This window comes from Lutra lutra, chromosome 1 (assembly GCF_902655055.1).
Source record: "Lutra lutra chromosome 1, mLutLut1.2, whole genome shotgun sequence".
NCBI lineage: Eukaryota > Metazoa > Chordata > Mammalia > Carnivora > Mustelidae > Lutra > Lutra lutra.
The window spans coordinates 154,599,692-154,622,026 of NC_062278.1; the positions used below are offsets into that span (position 1 = coordinate 154,599,692).

At 42.0% G+C, this 22,335-nt stretch overlaps 1 protein-coding gene across 1 annotated transcript in view; it reads left to right on the forward strand.

The window, feature by feature from the left end:
- Positions 1–323: 323 nt before the first annotated feature.
- Positions 324–22,335, forward strand: part of SCN11A (sodium voltage-gated channel alpha subunit 11) — a 149,761-nt gene continuing 127,749 nt past the window's right edge. Inside the window, exons 1-2 of the mRNA XM_047740267.1 lie at positions 324–444; positions 16,695–16,745. The gene's annotated coding sequence lies outside the window, so the exon portion shown is untranslated. The remainder of the gene's footprint in view (positions 445–16,694; positions 16,746–22,335) is intronic.

The window sequence follows — 22,335 nt, forward strand, 5'->3', positions numbered from 1 at the left end:
AAACATTAATAAATCTATTTCATAGAAACATAACACTTTTTATGAAACATAACTATATTTTTCAAAACAAAATAAACTTAATAAAAGAGAGGTATTACTTTATATACTTTCAAGTCTCTTTAATGTTGGGTTTATTAGTAGACAGCCTGCTTCTCATTTGTACTTCTGCATTCAATCTGTCATATGTATGTTGTATGTTAAGTAGCCTCTGGAAAACTCCACTGTATACTCATGTGAAAATAGTTTGACCTTGCAAATTCCCTGACAGGGTCTTGAGGACCTCCTAGGGTCACTGGACTTCACTTTGAGAATGACTGGTCTACATATATTCAATTAAAATGGAATTGTTTCTGGATCCTTCTGACTGCTCCAATATGGCCTGGTTTCCCTCTGCACCCATTGCTCAGCTGTTATCCTGGGATCTGTCTTCACTTCTCTCCAAAGGTAACCAGGCCTTTTTTTCATATATCCCAAGGCTTCCTTTTCTTGTTTTGGTGGAGTATATCCCACAATAGCTTTCTTTGAAATGATGCATGGGAGACACATTTTCCTAGACCTTGCATATCCAAAAATATGCTACCTTCATACTACATTGAGAATTTGGCTGAATTTATAATAACTTGGAAATTATCTTTCCATCATTATTTTGAATGCGTTATTCTCCATAGTCTTTTAACTGCCTATATTGCCATTGATAACTCAAAAGCCATTGTGACTCCTGATCCTCGTGTTTTACCCTCAGGGAACTTTTAGTGTTTTCTCTTTGTTCCCAGTGTTCTGAAATTTCACAGTGATATGTATTGGTGTGAGCCCACTATGCTGGCATTTCCTGGGTCCTTTCAATTTGGAAATGCATCACTTTGTGTGATACTGTGATATAATAAAAAATACATATTTTGTCTTCATTTCTGATTCCTGGCATAACGCTTTTAAAACCTTTGGAATTTCCTGAGTGGTAGGAGTGAGAGGAGAATCTTTTGTTAATTATAAAACCTCCCTTTCAACCATACCTAAGTTTATGTTAAGGAAATGAGTCTTGAAGTTTGGGGGCTGGTTGCCAGAGGAAGGAACCATGTGATTAGAGGGTTGGAACTTTTAGCTTCACTTCCTGACAGGTGTGGGGGAAGGGAAGGAAGGACTAGGAATTGAGTTAAACATCATTGGCCAATTATTTAATTAATCATGTCCACATAATGGAACCTCCATAAAAACCCTAAATGAAAGGGTTTGGAGAGCTCCTTGTTTGGTGAAGCTGGGAGGGTGGTGCCCCCCAGACTTCATGGAAACAGAAGCTCCTGTGCTTGGGACCCTTCCAGACTTTGCCCTATGTACCTCTTCATCTGGCTGTTTATTTATATGCTTTATAATACATGGGTGATATTGAGTAAAGTGTTTCCCTGAGTTCTGTGAGCCATTATAGCAAACTATCAAACCTGAGGAGAGAGCTGTAGGAACCTCCAGTCTGTAACCAAATCAAACTTAGGACTTGTGATTGGTGGCTGAAGTGGGGGGAAGTCTTTTGAGATTCAGTCCTTAGCTCATAGGGTCTGTACTATCTCTAAGTAGGTAGTGTCAAAATAGCTTGGTGGGGAAAAACCCTACACATTTGGTGTCAGAAGTGTTTTGAGTAGGGAAAAAGTTTTCCTTTTACTTTCTGTCCTGTGAAATTTCCTTGAATCTCTGCTTTGATGATATTCTCACTTAAATCTTTTCTCTTTCTGGAACTATTATTCAGATGTTGGGCCTTCTGAGCTTGTCCTCTAATTCCTGGTCCCTTTTTTTCTGTGTCTGATTTATTTTCTATTTCTTCTATTGAATTTTTATTTATTTAAATATTTTATCTATTTATTTGACACACAGAGGGAGAGCACAAAGCAGGGGAGCAGCAGAGAGAGAGGGAGAAGCAGGCTCTCTGCTGAGCAGGGAAGCCCAAAGTGGGGCTCGATCTCGGGACCCTAGGATCATGATCTGAGCCGAAGGCAGATGCCCAATTGACTGAGCCACCCAGGTGCCCCTTCTGAATTTTTCATAATTTCTTGTAATAGCATTACAGTCCTCTGAAAGTTCCTTTTTAAAATAGCGTCTTTATACAAAAATACTAATTCAAAGGATTCATGCTTCCTGGTGTTCATAACAGCATTATCTACAATAACCAAATTATGGAAAGAGCCCAAATGTCAATTGACCGATGAATGGATAAAGAAGAGGTGGTGTGTATGTATATATGTATATACAATGGAATATTACTCAGCCATCAAAAAGAGTGAAATCTTGCCATTTGCAATGATGTGGTTGGAGCTAGAGGGTATTACACTAAATGAAATAAGTCGGTCAGAGGAAGAGAAATACCATATGATTTCACTCATGTGGAATTTAAGAAACAAAACAAATGGAGAAAAGAGGAAAATCAAGGAACAGACTCCTTTTAAAAAAAAAGATTTTATTTATTTATTTGAGAGAGAGAGAGAGTGCACACATAAGTGAGGGGAAAGGAGCAGAGAGAGAGGGACAAGGAGACTCCCCACTGAGCTGGGAACCCAACATGGGGCTCAATCCCAGGACCCTGGGATCATCACCTGAACCTAAGGCAGTCACTTAACTGACTGAGCTCCAAGTGCTCCCCCAAGGAACAGACTCTTAACTATAAAGAACAAATAGATGGTTAACCAGAGGGCAGGTGGGTGGGGAGTGGTTCAAATGATGGGGATTAAGGTGATAGGGATTAAGGAGTGCACTTGTCATGATGAGCACTGGGTGATGTATGGAAGTTTTGAATTGCCATGTCATCCCCCTGCAGCTAATATTACACTGTGTGTTAACTAACTGGAATTTAAAAAAAAAAAACACCTTGAAAAAAAATAGTGTCTTTATCTTGTTCCATGCCTGTAACATCTTTTCCTAGTATTCTGAGGATATTGATGACTTTTTTTTTCTGTTTTCTTCTCCTTGAAGAATCTCTGTTTCCTTTAGTTTGCTTTTATCAGTAAGTTTGCTAGTCTCCATCTTTCATGTTAAAAATTCTCCCTAGATGCCTGGCATTCTTGGTTGGTTATGTCGTGGTAGAGCAGGAATTCCCCGATTGGCCATATCAAATGTGGGCTTCACTGGAGGATTATCTGGCTGGGTCATTTGTCAAGGAAATTTTAATGTCAGTATCATTAGATCTTTTTTTCCTGTGTTGGTCATATTCCCCACAGAAGCCCCTTTTAATTTCCTGCTTAGAAGGTTGTAAAAGAAAAATACTTCTTACTGTAGTCTGAATGTCTTTGTCCTCCCAAATTCAAATGTTGAATTCTTAATGCCCCATGTGATGGTATTAGGAGGTAGGGTCTTTGGGAGGTGATTAGGTCACAGGGCAGAGCGCTCATAAATGAGATTAATACCTTTATAAAAGAGGCCCAATAGAGCTTTGCTGTTCCTTCTGCCATATGAGAATACACTGAAAGGCCTGTGACCTGGAAGAGGGTGCTCACCAGAGTCTAACCATGCTGGTACTCTTATCTCTAGCTTCCACAACTGTAAGAAATAAATTTATGTTGTTTATAAACCACCTAAACTGGTATTTTGTTATGGAAGCTTGATACTCCTTTTTTTTTTTTTTTTCCTATACTGTTGTCAATTTTGGTCACTAAAATGTGTGGACTTTTTCCCACATCAAGCAATTCTTCTTCAACACTCTGGTGGACCTGATTGGGTGTCCTGTGATGTAATTCAATTCCGATGCTATCTACCTGGAGACAGCGTAAGGTCTCACAGGTTGAGGGTTCATTCCCACCAGGCTTCCCCTATTTTGGACACCAGTCACAAGTCCAGGCTGTTACCTGTGCTTCTGACAAGCTATGAATTGAAGGTTCTTATGATCCTTTCCTCATGTTTGATTAGTTTGCTAGGGTACTTCACAGAACTTAAGAAAAGTTTACCTGCTATCATCCATTTATTAAAAGGATACAGTCTGAAGAGAGACGTAGGGGGTATTATGCTGAGCTAAGTAAGTCAATTGGAGAAAGACAATTATCATATGATCTCTCTGATATGACGAATTTGAGGGCAGGGTGGCAGGAGCGGGGCAGTCATGGGGGGAAGGGAAGGAAAAAATGAAACAAGATGGGACCGGGGAGGGCGACAAACCATAAGAGACTCTTTTTTTTTTTTTTTAAAGATTTTATTTATTTATTTGACAGAGAGATCACAAGTAGATGGAGAGGCAGGCAGAGAGAGAGAGAGAGAGAGAGGGAAGCAGGCTCCCTGCTGAGCAGAGAGCCCGATGTGGGACTCGATCCCAGGACCCTGAGATCATGACCTGAGCCGAAGGCAGCGGCTTAACCCACTGAGCCACCCAGGCACCCCCCCATAAGAGACTCTTAATCTCAGGAAACAAACTGAGGGTTGCTTGGGGCAGGGGGATGGGCTGGCTGGGTTATGGACTTTGGGGAAGGTATGTACTATGGTGAGTCCTGTGAATTGTGTAAGACTGATGATTCGCAGACCTGTACCCCTGAAGCAAATAATAGATTATATGTTGATAAAACAAATAAATAAATTTTAAAAAAGAGAGAGAGAGAGAGAGACATAGGGCAAGGTATGGGGGAAGAAGTGTGGAGTTTCCATGCTCTCTCCAGGTACAAAACCTTTCCAGGACCTTCAGATTGGTAACATCCTAGAAGCTCTCTGAACCCTGTCCATTTATGTTTTTATGGAGGCTTCATTATGTAGGTTCAACTGATTGAATCATTGGCCTTTAGTGATTAACTTAATATAGTCCCTGTCCTCTATTGGGAGGTCAAGGGGTGAGATTATTAGTACCAACTCTCTAATCACATGGTTGGTGCTCCTGGCAACCAGTTCCCCAACCCGAGTCTATCTAGGGACCTTACAAAAATTACTTCATTAATGTAAACTCAGCTGTGGTTGAAAGGGACTTGTTACGAATGACAAAACCTTTATACTCTTGAGCTATTTTAGGAACCAAGGACAAAAGATCAAATATTATGGCAAAAGAAGTTCCCGTCACTCTTTATCTTTGAAGATATTTTAGGAACTCTGTGCCAGGAATGGGACAAAGACGAAATGTATATATTTGTTATTAAAAATTACAATCTCACAAAAGTATATACAGGTTTGGCTACCAGTGTTCTGTAACACTATGAAGGAAGAGCACTGGGCATCTTAGCACTCAGTGAATAAATACTCAGTCTTCCTAATTTCAGGATGGTGCCTGTTGCAGACATTGTTAGTCCACCTAAAAGCACCCCCCCAAATCTTTTCAAAGTTTTAAATATACTTTATTTTTTAGATCAACTTTATGTTGGTAGCAAAATTAAGTGGAAGGTACAAAGATTCCCTAAATTCCTTCTGCTGCCACACATGCATAGCCTCTCCCACTGTCAACGTACCAAACCAGAGCGGTACATTTGTTACAGTCAATGAACCTATACTGACATCATTATCACCCAAAGTCCATAGTTAACATTCGGGTTCACTCTTGATGTTATACCTTCTATGGGTTTTAATGAATATATAATGTCATGAAGCCACCACCATAGTGTCACATCAGATAGTTTCAGTGCTGAACCTACTCATTTCCTCCTTCACCCCTAACCCCTGGCAACCACTGGTCTTTTTACTGTCCTCATAATTTTGCCTTTTCCAGAACATCATATTGTTGGAATAATACCATATCTAGCCTTTTCAGATTGTCTTATTTCACTTAGTAGTATGCATTTGAGGTTCCTCTGTCTTTTTTCATGTCTTGATAGCTCATTTCTTTTTAGTACTAAATAATATTTGGTTTTTGATATACTGTAGTTTTTTTCATCCATCCACATATCTTTTGCCTCTGTGCTTTTGTTTATTATCCCAAATGGTGAAACTCAGCTCTGTTTTTACTTCATAAACATATTCCATTCATACAAAACATCCATGAGTAAAAAGATTTTATTCTAGCACTGGCCATGGGGCATATTATGGACAAAATAAACTTACAAGTTAATGATTTCATAGTCTTTGTATCTCAATTAAACTTCTTCATACCTTATTGGTTAAGAATCATTGGTGAGATTTCAAAGCTTACTATAAACTACTGTAATCAAAATATTGTGGTACTAGCATAACCAGGTAGATGAAAGGAATAGAATTGAAAGTTTGCAGATAAACCCACATATCTCTGGTCAACTGATTTTTAACAAGGATGCAAAACCATTCATTGAAGGAAAGAAAACACCTTTTCAAAAAATGGTACTGGGACAACTGGATAGCCACATGTTAAAGAATGAAGTTGGACCCCTTAACTCATACCATATACAAAAATTAACTCAAAATGGATCAAAGACTTAAATGTAAGGACTGAAACTGTAAAATTCTTAGGAGCTAATACAGATATAAACCTTCATGATCTTGGGTAAAGTAATGGTTTCTTAAATATGACACCCAAAACACAAGCAACAAAAGGAAAAATTAGATAAATTGAGCTTCATCAAAACTAAAACTTTTGTACATCAAAGGGTACTATTAAGAAAGTGAAAGAGTAATCTTGGACTCTTTGGTATGATCACAATATTTATTTATCCATTTAATAAATATTAAGTGAGTGTCTTCAATGTGCTACGTGGTAGAATGCATGCTAATAAAATTAAATCATGACAGCTATTCTCAAAAACTTGAGTCTAGAGGAGGAGGTGGATTATCTAATTAGGTTACATGGGGTAAGTGTTGTAACAGAACTGAGTAAAACTTGTTTGAAGCACAGAGGAAAGGAGAACAACTTTGGAATTGTTGAGAAAGTCTTTGCAGAGGAAACGTTTGAACTTGATCTTGAAGGAGAACAGTTTGCTGGGTCGTCCAGTGGTATAAAGAACATGTGCAAAGTCAGGTATGAAAGAATGAGCCATATTCCAAGAATGAATTTCCCTGTTACTATGCAAGCCTTGAAGACTTGTATAGCCAGACCCAACCCAGTCCAGATCAAACCAGACACAAACACAGAATCTCTTAACAGACTCCCATTAGGAGGAAGGGGTTTTAAGCTTTGCCAGACCTCAGCTAATCTATGTGAGACATAGACCAAAATACTTTGCCCCCTAGAGTCCTTTATAGTGTCTACAACAGTCAAATTGGAATGCAGCTTACTTTCAGTAGGTGGCAGTGTTCACAAAGCAGATATTTTTGTTTTCCATTCCCTTTGCCCGGATTTTAGCTGTAGTTGTTGACCACAGCCTAAGGGCTCAAACATACTGGGTCTGGAAGCTAGACCCTGGAAGGACCTTGGCCAGCATCATTTAGGTTCTAAATGACCACCTTTACCCCCAGTGAACTCCTCACATTTCTCCCAGTGGAGTCCTTTCACCCAGAAACTGCAGTGCTAATTCCTGGTTTTGAGTGCAAAGGAAACTGCATTATCAGAGTGTTTATTATTGGAGTACCCATAATTACACGTTGGGAAGCAAAGGTCCTCCCAACATGAAATGTTCACTAACAAACAAATCCTTATAAAGCCAGTCCCCCTTCACATCTCCCTCTGGCATAACACTGACATCTACTCCCACCCAACATTAATGTCAGATGTTTTCACTGTGATTACTATGTCAAACAATTGCAAAGTGAAATTGCCAGTCTTGCAAAAGACTTCACTAAGATAATGGAAGTGTTGGTGGAGGACTGATTCAGTAATTATTATTACTGAAGCCTCCAAGAAATGAGGGTCTGGCAGAGTTTATCTGGTCACAACTGAAAAAGAGGAAATCAACAATGATGATGGCATAATGGAGGCTTCAGGAAGGGATGAATAGAAATTCAAAAATTAAGAGTAAAGTGTTGGAAAAGTGATAAAGCCCTTGACTATTTTGCAAAATTTACTTTCTTTAAAACTTCACTGTGAAGATCCAATGAAAAGTGATGGATGCCATTATTTCGCTATCTTAATAATTTCTTCTCTCAGAAAAAAGTATGCCCCAAACATGATTTGATTCCATTTTTCTGTTCAAGGAATTAGTCCATAGTTGAGTTATAATCAAAATGTGGCTAAATATAAAATAAATTTACTATGATAATTTTTAGTTCTTTTGAGATAAACTTCTTTTTTTTTAAGATTTTATTTATTTATTTGACAGAGAGAGATCACAAGTAGATGGAGAGGCAGGCAGAGAGAGAGAGAGGGAAGCAGGATCCCCGCCGAGCAGAGAACCCGATGTGGGACTCGATCCCAGGACCCTGAGATCACGACCAGAGCTGAAGGCAGTGGCTTAACCCACTGAGCCACCCAGGCGTCCCTTGAGATAAACTTCTAATCTATACTCCCCCTTACCCCTATCGTTTGTTATAAAATGTTGCTTCCTATTTAAGTGGATTTGCTTAAAGTGACCTTTTGCCAGGACCAATTCTTTTTCCCTGGAGAATTCCTTAATTTTACCCTGCAAGAGCTTATAGGGCCCAATAGGCATGAGAACATTTTAGATGTGCCCTGTGTTGGTTAGTGGAAATTACAGATCTGGTTCCAGATCACTGGCCTAGCTCCTTCCCCCAAGAGGAGTGAGGTGTCCCTATGATGACTGCATCAGTTATCATAGACTAGAATCATGAAGATGTTGATCTGGCTCATCAAGTTGCTCTCTGGGCTTTGTGAGAAATTCAGCTGCTGATGTACTGGCTGTTCTTCCTTCCTTTAATGCTGTAGGTACACTTCTTAAACAGTGGTACATGTAAATAAAATATTTATTAAATGAGTCAATTCTGTGGGAGGGGGAAAATCCATGTTTACAAAACAGAGAATCCCCCTGATGTAGTAGGAGGTTGTTAAAGCAGAGAATCCTTCCCTTTTCAGAAGGGGATTTTATGAAAATCCTTCCCCCCATCCCTAATTTATAGATATTTAGTGTATCTCTTTTTTAATTTTATTTTTTTGGAAGATTTTATTTATTAATTTGACAGAGAGAGAGAGAGCACGTGAGCACACACAAGCAGTGGGAACAGCAGAGGGAGAGGGAGAAGCAGACTCCCCACTGAGCAGGGAGTCCTGTCTAGGACTCCATCCCAGGAGCCTGGGATCATGACCTGTGCTGAAGCCAGACACTTAACCAACAGAGCCACACAGGTACCCCAGTGTATCTCTTTTCTAAATTGTGTGACAAGGGTGAAAGTGGAGAGATCAGTTAGAAGGTCCCTGCACTAAGGGAAGCGGGTACTGATGGTCACTTAAATTGACATAGAGGCAAAGAAAGTGTTCAGATCTGGTTGGCTTTGAAGGCAGACCCAACATTTAGCCTGATACATTGGATATGTGATGCGAGAGAAACAAAGGATGATTCTAAGTTTCTTAGTTACTGGAAGGATTGAGTTTCCATCAGCTGATGGGGAAGACTATGGTTCAAGCGTGAGAAAATCTCAGCAGTTTAGTTTTGTTTATGTTAAGTTTAACATCCCAGTGGAGATATTAAATAGGCAGTTGAAAATAAAAGCTTAGAGATTAGGAGAGTGGCATAGGCTATATGGATATATAGGATATATAAACTGGAGATATAAACAACTCTCTGTCGTTATCAATAGATAGATGATAGTTAAAGTCATATTGATAGATGAGGTCACTAGGGGTAGTAAAGAAGAGAAGGGGCCCAAGATGGATTTCCCAGGCACTAACACGTAAAGGTGTTGGGGATAATAGGAGGACCCCAAATTGAAGACTGAGAAGGAACTGCCAGAGGAGAACCAGGGGAGTATGGTGACCTGGAAACCAAGGGAAGAAAGTATATATAAAAGGAGAGAATGGTCAGCCGTGTCATACGTTACTAAATGGCTGAAAACCAGTCATCAGGTTTAACAGCGTGGGCTTCAGTGGTGACCTTGACATGAGAAGTTTTGTTATAGGGATAGAGGCAAAAGCCTGGTTAGAATGGGATTCAGAGAGGACAGGAAGAAAAGAACTGGAGACAGCAAGAATAGACAACCATTTTGTGAAGGCTTAGAGTGAAAGGTAGTAGAGAATTGGGGCAGAAATTTATAGGGGAGGTGGGGTCAAGAGAAGGTTGATTTATTTTTTAGTATGGGGGAAATAGCATGTTTGTAAGCTGGTAGGAATGATTCCTTAAAGTGGGAAACATTTTTGATGCAGAAAAGAGAAGAGAGAAATGATGAAACTAAATTTACAAGAGGGGATGAGACAGATGGCGCTAGTAGAGAGCCTGGTTTTAAAAAGGTCATGGAGACTTCGCCCAAGGTAACAGGGAATGTATTGGTTAGCTTTTGTAGCATAACAGATCACCCCAAAACTTAGTGGATTAGCAGATCAGTGGAGTGGTTCTTTTTGTCTGGGCTAGCTTGACTGATCTTTCCTGGGCTTGCTGTGGGTCCACTGGTGGGTTGGCTAGAATTTGGGTCATTATTTGGCACTCATGCACCACTCATATATCTGGCAGTTGGCTGTCAACTGGAGTGCCTCAGTTGTTTTCCACATTGCTACCACTCTGCCAGGAGGCTTACTTGAATTTGTTCACATGGTAGTCTCAGATTTCCAAGCTCCGCAAGGGAGGGCCAACCCCAATGCGCAAATATTTCTCAAGCCTGTATTTGCATCACATTGACTAATGCCCTTCTGGCTAAAGCAAGCCAGATGGTCAAGCCCAGATTCAAAAGTTAAGAGAAATAGATTCTGCTTCCCGATAAAAGAAGTTGCACAATGACATTGCAATGATACAGATTCAGGAAAGGGAAGCATTTGTGGCCATTTTTTGCAATTTGCTACAGGAAAGAAGACAATGAATATGGATGCAGATACCAATAGGTGAACAGATATAATTGTAAGATTTTGGGGAATTCTCTTTTGAATGCTTCAGTTTTCTCAAAGATAAGGTCTCAAGTTCAAGGCCCACACCAGGCTGATGTTGATTTATTCATTTACAAAGAACGACAGAACTGCTTAGAAAACTAGGTCTTTATGGCTTGAGGTCCTCCTTTAGGGAAATGTTTCATGGAAGCCACCCAACCATGAAGCCTGTTGTTTCTGCAAAAGGGGCTTATTGGATAATTGATGACTGATGTCATGGAGCTTGACAGCAAGATGTACCCATCCTTGAAAAGGACAGACTCCTCAAGCCAATTGAAATATCCCATTGGTTAGGAACTCCCCACTCTGGATAGTGCTATGTGAGCACCACTGGACTCTGCTTTTTGACTGTATTTTCTCTGTGGACCAGGCCCTTTATCTACCTACTCTCTACTACATATGTTTTCAGTGAGGTTGCAGGGGACTTCTGTTCTTGCTGCTGTGGTCCTGAGAGATATTTTGACTTTTCAAATATATTTCATCCTAACCTTTACCTGTTAAATCTTAGTTTAACCAGCAATGTTCTGAGAGGTATTTAACTTGGGCTTTTCTTTCTTTGAATGTTTAGTTGTTGTTTTTTTTTTTTATAATCATTTTTTAAATTTATTTTCAGCATAACAGTATTCATTGTTTTTGTACCACACCCAGTGCCCCATGCAATCCATGCCCTCTCTAATACCCACCACCTAGTTCCCCCAACCTCCCACCCCCTGACCTCTTCAAACCCTTCAGATTGTTTTTCAGAGTCCATAGTCCCTCATTGTTCACCTCCCCTTCCAGTATCCCCCAACTCCCTTCTCCTAACTCTCCATGTCCTCCATGCTATTTGTTATGCTCCCCAAATAAGTGAAACCATATGATAATTGACTCTCTCTGCTTGACTTCTTTCACTCAGCATAATCTCTTCCAGTCCCATCCATGTTGCTACAAAAGTTGGGTATTCATCCTTTCTGATGGAGGCATAATACTCCATAGTGTATATCGACCACATCTTCCTTATCCATTCATCTGTTGAAGGGCATCTTGGTTCTGTCCACAGTTTGGCGACCGTGGCCATTGCTGCTATAAACATTGGGGTACAGATGGCCCTTCTTTTCACTACATCTGTATCTTTGGGGTAAATTCCCAGTAGTGCAATTACAGGGTCATAGGGAAGTTCTATTTTTAATTTCTTGAGGAATCTCCACACTGTTCTCCTAAGAGGCTGCACCAACTTGCATTCCCACCAACAGTGTAAGAGGGTTCCCCTTTCTCCACATCCCCTCCAACACATGTTGTTTCCTGTCTTGCTAATTTTGGCCATTCTAAGTGGTGTAAGGTGGTATCTCAATGTGGTTTTAATTTGAATCTCCCTGATGGCTAGTGATGATGAACATATTTTCATGTGTCTGATAGCCATTTGTATGTCTTCATTGGAGAAGTGTCTGTTCATATCTTCTGCCCATTTTTTTATATGATTGTCTGTTTTGTGTGTGTTGAGTTTGAGGAGTTCTTTATAGATCCTGGATATCAACCTTTTGTCTGTACTGTCATTTGCAAATATCTTCTCCCATTCCGTGGGTTGCCTCTTTGTTTGCTAGGATCTTGTTGGGACTCTTAGCATCCATATTCATCAGTGATATTGGTCTGAAATTCTTCTTTTTGGTAGGGTCTTTGCCTGGTTTGGGGATCAGGGTAATGCTGGCTTCATAGAAAGAGTCGAATGTTTAGGTTTTTTAGACCTCTGTTTCTTCTGGATTTATAGTGTCTCCCTGTAATTTTTTGAAATCTCATTCAGAGACTATTGGCCTGGTTTTATGACCAATGCGTAATTTGTTTCTTATAGTAAACTTAATCCCTCTCTTGTTTAGTGTAAATGTATTTGATTGGAAGTTAATAATTTTAGAGGGAGGAAAAGGAGCTAGTGTCAATTTTATGGACTGAATATTAATGTCTCCACTTAGTCTATTGAAGCCCTAACCCCCTATATGATGGTATTAGGAGGTGGGGACTTTGGGAGGTAATTAGGTCTAAGTGAAATCATGAGGTGGGATGCTTATGGTGGAATTAGTCCCCTTATAAGAAGACACCAGAACTTATGCTCTGCTATCTCTCTTCATCATGTGAGGATACAACAGTAAGTTGGCCAGGAACTGTAAACCAGGAAATGGGCTCTCACCAGATACTGAATCTATCAGCACCTTGATCTTGGACTTCCCAGCCTCCAGAACTGTGAGAAATATTTGTTATTTAAGCCATCCAGTTACGGTATCTGCTATAGCAGCCTGAGATGACTAAGACAGTCATTATAATTGTAAGACATCTAAATATGGGGTGACCTGGTTGAGAAAAGGCAAGAGATGGTTTGGGTTCAATGCCTCTAAGTGGCACTGGAGATTCATTTTTGTAGGGCTTGATTTTTGCTGATTCCTGTAAACTTGATCCTAGATTTTTCAATGAGTAAAACTCCCAGGAGTGCCCCAGGTCTGGGATCTGTTGCCCCTGTCAAGACCCTTTAGAAAGTCTCTTTCTACTTCCATGGGCACCCCAGAGAAGTCCAGGTGGATCCCTACACACTTGGGAGTCACAGTCACCCCAAACAACTAGTCACAGCTGACCTGTGACAGAAAAGTGAGTTGGGAGAATCAGATTTTCCTTTCCTCTTCTCACTGCAACTCATTCTCTGGGGCCGAGTGGGCCAAGTGGAGCATTAACCACTTCTCCTGAGAATCAACCAACTGTACCTGTCCTTGAAAGTCAAGAAAAAGCACTGGATTAGAGTCAGGTCCCATCTGGGCAGTGTGATGCTTGGCAAGTACTTAACCCATCTGTGCATTGGTTTCCTAATCTCTAAAATAGTGTCTATGCAACTCTGATGGGGTTGCTGTAAGAGTTAAGTGAGATCAAAGGTGTGAAAGAATATTAACAAAATGTAATAACTGTAATAGTATTTTTACTATTTAAAATGAGTCAAGTAGAAGGTAAGGGGATTCCTCTTTTTGTTGATACATGAGTCATTTATATAATATGCATGAGCAGGAGTAATGGGAAGTTGACTATCTATGGGAAAAAGATGGATCAGCCAAAGGGATGCAGACTATTTGTAAAGACCGATAACAGAAGTCAGCAGTTATATTTAGTAAAACTGTGGACCTAGGGGAGAACAGTATATTGTCTATTAATGTTTTGAGGCATAAAAGCACATGTTATATGCTTTTATGCAGAGACAGGAAGATTGAGCATTGACCTGCATGGATGAGTTGGCCATTGCCAGTCCTAGATAGATTGAAATCGAGATCTTTACTCTGTAATTAACCTTGATGGATCAATTCATCAGGCCTTCAATGAAAAGTTTCACTGACAGAGGATGTGTGGAATGCAAAGGATGCGTTGAACTGTTCTGGCACTCCAGGATCTTGGGGAGAACAGATTTATGAAACAACTGGGAACTATTTGCAATCTAAACCACAAACTGAAAATTCAGCTGTTTACCAGGACCCAGCAGGTGATGTAGCTGAGGAGGCATGACATTTGTAAGAAAAACCAGTGCATAGATGCAATATCAATGGCATTTGGCCTTAGTTTGAAAATGCAGGGAGGGTAAAGGCAGACACAAGCAGAACATGTGTCCTACTGAAAGAGCCAAGAGCCTCAGCTCGGCTTCAGGGGGCTCCGTAAGAATACAGGCCGATAATTGCCAAGTCTTCTGGCTTGGTCAAAAGAAGTAAGAAATCCAGCTGTTTGTGTGGAATTTCTCAATTTTTTTAAGTTCTCAACTAATTTAAAAAATTGCCAAACACAGTTGTGGGGCTCTCTTTGTTATTTTTGCAAACACATGGTGGTGACTGGAAAGGTGGGAGGCTCTGAGGGAAGAGAGGTTGGGGTGAGCCTAGAATCCTGGGACTGAAGGATGGGCCTTCTGACTGGCAGGATGGTGGGTCCCCAGCTCATTCTGGGCAGAGGACAGGATGCAGAGGCTCATCTCCCCTGCATTACTCCTGTAGCCCAAGCCCTGGCCCTGGCTTGGTGTGCTTCGCCCTCTTGACAGCTGCATCCCTGAAAGGAATGGTGGGGACAGGGGGTGGAGGGTCTTTTGTTAGCTCATTTTTTAGCCAAACAATATTGAATTATAAAAGTGATTCAAAGCAAAATTTGCTCACATTTGGAGAGTATAAAATAAAAAGAGCTCCTTTCCCTTCACTTCCATTTCCATTTCTTTTTGTCATTTTTTCTCTTTCATTTTTTAATTCCCATTTCTAAGAGGTAATCACCAATAATATGTTTCTGTGTGTGTCACTCCAGAAATTCGCTAAGCATATAAAGCCATATACCTCATTCCTTTTCTCCCCAAGAGTCAGAGGAGGTACGATTAGCCGTTGAACAAAGAACATAGTCTCACCTCTGTGCCTTTGCACCTGTAGAGTCTCCTCTTTTCCTTGTCCCCTCACCTGCTTGCGATGGTACCTTGAAAGGCAGCACAGCATGGTGGTAAAGAACACAAATCCTGGATCAGACTTTCTGGCTCCATGGCCGCTCTACCACTTGCTAGCTAGCTGCTACTCAACTTTTTCATGCTGTGATTTTCTCATCTGTAAAAGGGGGTTAAAAGCAGAATCTATCTTAAAGAGTTGTTAAAAGGAATAAATATGTTAAAGTGTATAAAGGGCTTGGGGCAGGATTTGGCACAGACCCAGTGGTATATAAGTGTTTACTATTACTATTCTCAAAAGCTTAGTGCTTATTTCCTCTCCACTAGGAAACCTTCTTCAGTTATCCCTAATCCCTGCTCCTCTGCCCCTCTTCTGTTTATCTCTTTTAGGGCTAATCATGCCACCTAATTTGGCATCCCATTATATTGCTCACACTGTCTCACAGTCCGTCAGTGTGCGCGTGTACTGCGGACCTGCCGGGCCAGGCAGCACACCTCTTACTTCTTTGTGTCTCTGTTGAGGCACTGCATGAACAGAGTTAGGGCAGGAATGCAGGTGCAGGTGCCAGGGACTCCACTGCAACAAGGAGCCTGGGACCCAGCTGCCCCTCTCCTCCAGGCCCCGGGGCGAGAGGTGAGAGGGAAATGGAGTGCTTCTCTTGTTTTGAGCTGCTCTTCATATTCCCCAGAAGGTACCCTGCCAAAATTTAGAGCAAACAGTTTTAGAAACCCTTCCCCAGCACCAGGGCCCCAAGGGCGGCACTGCTCGGCACTTCTCTTGTCCCCAGGGAGCTTCTGAGATCATCTCAGTAAAACTTTAATGCCTGGAAGTCAATTAGAGTGATTTCTCCTGTAATCAAAAAAGGCAGTGCTTTTATTGGAAAGGTGCAAACTAGAGGGGAAGGATGGCAGCTGTGTGAGGCTCTCCAGCTAATGGCTTGGGCTGGTAACGTTGTTTCCACTGAGTCAGGCTGTATCTCCCAGGCATCAAGGCGAGGGGGCTGTGGAGTGGGCAGGGCGGGAAAGAGATGGAAGGCGGCCTCAATGATTATCTCTAGAGTGTACTGAAGTGTTCTCAGAGCCAGTTTATGCACTTGCATCCCTGGACCCCCCGCCAGATCCACCAAGTGAGAATCATGCCCCATCTCTCATTTTACAGACGAGAAACTGAGGTTCAGAGAGGTTAATAGGACTTGAAAACCCACTTTGTCTGCTTCTTTCCAGAAAGCAGACCGGGCTGTCGAGTATGAATAAGGGAGAAGGAAGCCCTGCTCTCTCTAAGCACATCCTGCACAAGAGCCACCTTTTTGTTGCCTGCTAAGGGGATTCTGGAAAGCTGTTAGAGGAAGTCATGTGAAATGTATGACTTAGACGTTAGTGGGCAGAGGCATGGCTTGCCCATGTCTATTCAAGTTACTGCTGCATAACAAGTCACCCCCAAACTGTCTTCCAACAACCATTTTATTATATTCACAGGTTGTGTTGCTCTGGAATTCAGGCCAAGCAACAATGAGGATGTGGTGTGAGGTATGTCTGTTCCATGATGCCTGGGGCACCAGCGGGGAAAACTTACTGGTGGGGGTCACTTGACAGCTGGGGTGAAAACCTTCTAAGGGTCCAACTGGCTGGATATTCAGTGTTGCTCATCACATGTCTGGAAGTTGATGCTGGCTCTCATCTGGGCGCTCAGCTAGGGCTATTGATTAAAGCTTCATTCCACATATGGCCCCTGTAGCATGGCAGTCTCAAGATATTTGGTGCTCTTATATGGGGGCTGGCTTTCCCCAGAGGGAGCATCCCAGGAGAACCAGGCAGACCTTTTTTGATCTAGTATCACTTCTACACTAGACTCAAAGGAAGGGACACAGACCCCACCTCTCAATAGAGCCAAAGAACATGCAGCTGTTTTGTTTTTTTTTAAACCATTGTATTGTCTTGTTTCTTTATGTCCTTATTCCTTTATTTTTTTTTATGACCCCACTAATTCCTAATTAGTTTAGAAATTGTAGTTGGAGTCAGCAGGTGCTGAAATCCTGACTTGGCTTTGCCACTAACTAGCTATGTGACCTTGGAAAAGTTACCCTAACCCATCCAAATTTTTTTCTTATTTATAAAATAATTTATGTGAAATAAGTACACCTTTAGATATCTTTTATCCCTGATAAAGTATCTTTAAAACGTACCTGTCCTAAAAAACTCTGAACAGTATTATTGGAAAGGAATGGAATATTCCCAAACTGTAGGCAGAACTCTTTTGCTGGGCAGAAGCTTGGTAACAATGGAGAAATGTGGAGAGGGTGTTGAGAGCAATGGTGGGGAAATGGAGTGGACCTGGACAGAGGTGAGAGGCATGTGTGAGACCACCTGAGACAGGAAGAAACTGGAAGGTGATCCAAGAGGACAGCTGTGGGCTGCAGGGCTGCCACTGCTGCCCAAGACAGGAAGAACATTGTAAGGAAGAGGAATGGGGTTGTCCAGAAAATTTGACGATGGAGACCACAGGATATGTACCTGCCCAGGGAGGTGAGAAGATGAAATTGCTGTGACATAATAAATAGAGGAAGGAAGAGTTTTTCTCCTTCAGTGTTCTGTGTGCCTCAGCCCAGGGTTGGAGGGGGCACATACAAAGACTGGGTGGATGAATGTCAATGGCAGGCATCAAAGCTGTGCACTCAGGGGAAGGAACAGCTAGGAAGGACTGGTTTTGTGTGTGTGCAACCTTGTACAGACACACAGAGCCTTGCACTTAGAAAGACCTTGCACTTGGTTTAATGCTCTGCTATTAACATTTTGAAATTCTTAATAATTTATGAAAAAGGAATCTCACAGTTCCACTTGCACTGCTCCTGCAGGAAGGGCAATTTGACTATTGCCTTCAGGCTTAATCCTGAGGCTCAGCTGCAGAATTTGTGCCAAATCCCTCACGGGTTAGCAAAGTTGAGGTAGGTGCTTCTATGGATGGAGGCTGAAGATGGGGACAGAAGGAGAAATGTCCTGCTGTGAAATTAGATGGGCATAAGGCAGGGTCATTTCTTAAAAGAACCCTTCCATAAGGATAGACCTGGCACAAGAGAGCACCTGCTCTCTCAAGCAGACCTGGGTCTTTACAGAGCCTGGTCTTTGCATTTTTAAGTAAGACTCAGTAAATCTGATCAGTTAGCATTCACAGAAGTGTCAATGCCCAGAGTGAGTTTGATAGTTTTCACAATTTGACTATCTCAGGACTCAAGTCATAGCCCTTCAGCTCACAGGGGTGGATAGCTTTCTCCTTCCTGTGCACCTGCTTAGGAGCAAACTCTTGGGTCTCAGAGTGTCTTGGGGAGATTAATACCTTCCTCAGTACTCAACCCACATTCCTTGGGGAATCTTTGAGAAGTTTCAGGCACTGGAATAGAACTTGTCACCTGTGGCAGAAGGCATTAACTATTAACATGGGTCCTAGGCATGCCTGTGCCTTTAGCTAATCCTATAAGGTCATGGTGATTCCTGTAAAATAATATAATATAATAAGTTAAGATAATGAGATATAATATAATAATATAATAAAATAAGAGAGGGATGTGTGTGTCGGAGGGGAATGCTTACCTCTTAACACTGACTGGTTGCCTTGGTTGATGTCTTTTACATTTCAGCTCCGGGTTTCCTCTTCCTTCAACAGATATGGTTACCTCCCCATATCATGATTCTTGAACTCGTGTGGGCTCCTCTATATATTCTGAACCCTAAACAGGAATCCATGAGGTTTTTTGGCAAGTAGGGCTTTGTTTCTCTCCAGCCCAGCTCCCCCTTCAGTGGAGGAACAACTGGCCCCACTGAAGTCCATTCCACACATCTGGAATCTCTCCCTCTGACTTATTTATATATCTAAAATCTAACTATTCTGCTCCAGCCCTGCCCATTCTCCAGGTCCCTTCTTCCAGTCGGATCCCTCTGACACCCTCACTGGCTCTGTCTACACTGTGTTCTGACATCTGAGTGGAGAGTGTGGCAACCAATCATCAAGACAGCCCCTAGTGACTCTTGCCTCTTGGGATCATGCCCCTCTCACACTGAATAGGGCTGGTCTGTAACCAACATCACTTGCCTGGAGTAATGCAGCTGCCTTGTTGAAAGGACACTCAGGTAGATTGTGGAAGGGTCCAGGTAGTAAGTAATGGTTACTTGGTAACCATGGCAAGTAAGTAATGCTGCCAGTGGCCAGCCCTGGCCAGTGAGTGAACCACGTGCAAAGCACATCCACCAGCCCCAACCAAGACTTCAGGTGATGTGACCCCAGCCAACAGCTTGAGTGTAGCCTCATGAGAGAACATGAGTCAGAAGCACCCAGCTGGTGACTCCTGAATTCTCGACCACAGAAACAGTGAGATAATGACAATCTATTGTTATTTGAAGCCACTAAATTTTATGGTAATTTGTTATGTAGCAGTAGATGACTAATACAATGACAAGTCTCTCCTATGGTTTTTACCATACTAGTAAATGGCAACTATGGAGTTGGTTTAGTCCAAAATCTAAGAGTAAACCTTGATTCTTCTCTTTCCCTCACACCCATACCAACAAGTGTTTTTCTTTTTTTTAGGTGAGAAGGAGAGAGGGCACACGTGCAGAGTGGGGAGGGGAAGAGGCAGAGGGAGAGGGAGAGGGAAAATCTTAAGCAGGGGTCATGTCCAGAGTGGGGCCCAAAGTGGGGCTTGATCTTATGACCCTAAGATCATGACCTGAGACGAAACCAGGAGTTGGATACTTAACTGACTGAGCCACCTAGGTGTACCCACCAATGGGTTTTTTAAGGCAACTTTTCCTTAAAACCATTTTGCAAATCTGTTCACTCTTCTCCATCTCCACCTCTCTGACTTGCACCCAAGTCATGGTCACATCTTCCTGGATGCCTGAGAAAGTGTCTTCCCTGGTCTTACTATACTTTCTACACTTGTCTTCCACAGGAAGTTCTCAAGACAGCCAGCCAGAAGGATTTTTTTTTTAAATCAGAATATGTCATTCTGTTCAAGCCCTCCAGTGACTCTTGCCAATCATAAAACCCAAACCCCTCACTGCAGCCTAGAGATGCTTCAGGATCCAAGTTCTGTTTAGCTCTCTCTTCTCATCTTCTCTCTTTCTATTCCCTTGCTCAATTACTTGGCTTTAGTCACATTGGCCTCCTTGCTGCTCCTTGATGATGTTCCCCCCAAGGTCTTTGCATTCTTTGTTGCCTTCCTAGAATGCTTCTTCCCAATCCTTTGCCTGCCTTGTTACATACTTAATCGAAGGCTCAGCAGAAATTTCACCTCCTTAGAAAGGCCTTTCTTTTGACAACTCAGTATAACAAATTCCCTTTCACAATCTATTCTCTTGACCTCACCAGTGAGGTACCATATTGAAGCTGGGGTTCTTGGGTTGAAAGCTATAAAATTAGTTCTTTCCTACTTACTATTTTATTTTATTTTGGGGGGAGGGTGGAAGGGGTAGAAAGGGCAGAGGGAGAGGGAGAGAGAGAGAGTCTTAAGTAGGCTAAACATGCCCAACACAAGGCTCAATCTCACAATCCTGACATCATGACCTGAGCCAAAATCGAGAGTTGGATGCTTAACCAACTGAGCCACCCAGATGCCCCAGCACTTTCCTATGTAAACAAAAATAGCAATCATGAGAACCCAGGGGGAGCACATTTGATTGAAGGCAGTATTGAAGAGCCGGGAAGAAGCAGGTATTGGGCAGCTCTGAACAGGCAGTTTCTGAATAGAGTACCTGCCCCTGTACAGGGGGGCCTCAGTTGAAGAATGAGTAAACCCAACTGGAAAAATGTGGTTTGCAACAGCTGCTAGTGAAAAGGACCCACTGGTCATACAGCAAGACTGCTCCAGGATTCCTCCTATGGCCCAGGAGTTGAGGAGGGGGCGCAGAGAAGAAAGAAAGAGAGCTTGGGGAAGGATGACCACTGTAGAAACCTTCCCAAAGCAGTTGGACGAAAAAGAATTAGAAATGTGATGAGCAGCGCCTGACTTTGCCCCATTCTTCTGTGAACAAATGAGTAAACTGCTCTTTATCTATATCAGAGGCCCATTTAGAAAACAATGGAAAAAGCACACAGACCTGAAGGATTCGTAATGTGTAAGTTCATTTCTAAGTAGTTTCTGTTTCTAACTTCCTGGTGGGTAGAACCCAATACAAGCTAGCTTAAGTAGCTTTTTTAAAGGTTTTTAAATTTATTTTATTTTTATTCTTATTTTTTTATTAGAGATAGATCATTCTTTATGAACCCGCAGGTGTCTCATGATGGCCAAAGGACTGGGACCAGAAAATTCAGAGTATTTAGCAACCTATAGGGGTTCTTCCCCTGCTTCTTATAGCCTCCCTGTGAGGTAGGGACTATTATGAACTTGTAGGCAAGGAAACCAAGGCACAGAGAGATTGAGTAACTTGCCTTAGGGTCACACCTTGTCTTGTCTCTAGGATAGGAAGGTCATTGTTCATCCTGGCATAGTCCCTGGGGGTTTCAGAATGTCCTTGTTCATTCTTCCACCACTTCTTTTCCCCATTCAAATGAGATTAAACTCCTGGCTCAGGTGAGGGCAGACTGCAGATAGCCCGGTATCCACTGAAATTCCATTTCACAGGGCACTGTGGCACCCGCTTTCAGTCCCCAGCCCTCCTGATTCCTATGAGTTCTCAAAGGTAGGGGGGATATCCAGCATCCACTACTTGAGGCCTGACTTTTGAGGAATGACCACTCTGGGTAGGCTGACACGGAACAAAGAACATCAACTCTCAGGGTAGAGGCGGGATCATTAAGACCATTGAATCCAGGGGCCACAAGCCCACTTGCTGCAAGAACCATTCAGATACTGTAAACAAAGTAAACAGTTGGGGCTAGAGGTCCCATTTAAAATAGCATGGATTCTACTCAGCTCTGACTTTTTCTGCCATGTTGGACTGGCACCCAACATTGTCAGACTTCCTGATTTTTTTCAGAGAAGTCAGAAGTGTTCTCCTACCTCATCAGATCACTGTGACAATTAAATGAAATAACCCACATGAGGTGCTTGGAACATGTATCCAGCACTTGGAGGAAGCTCTCAATAAGTGTCAGTTGCTATTATTAATACAGCACCTTCACGGA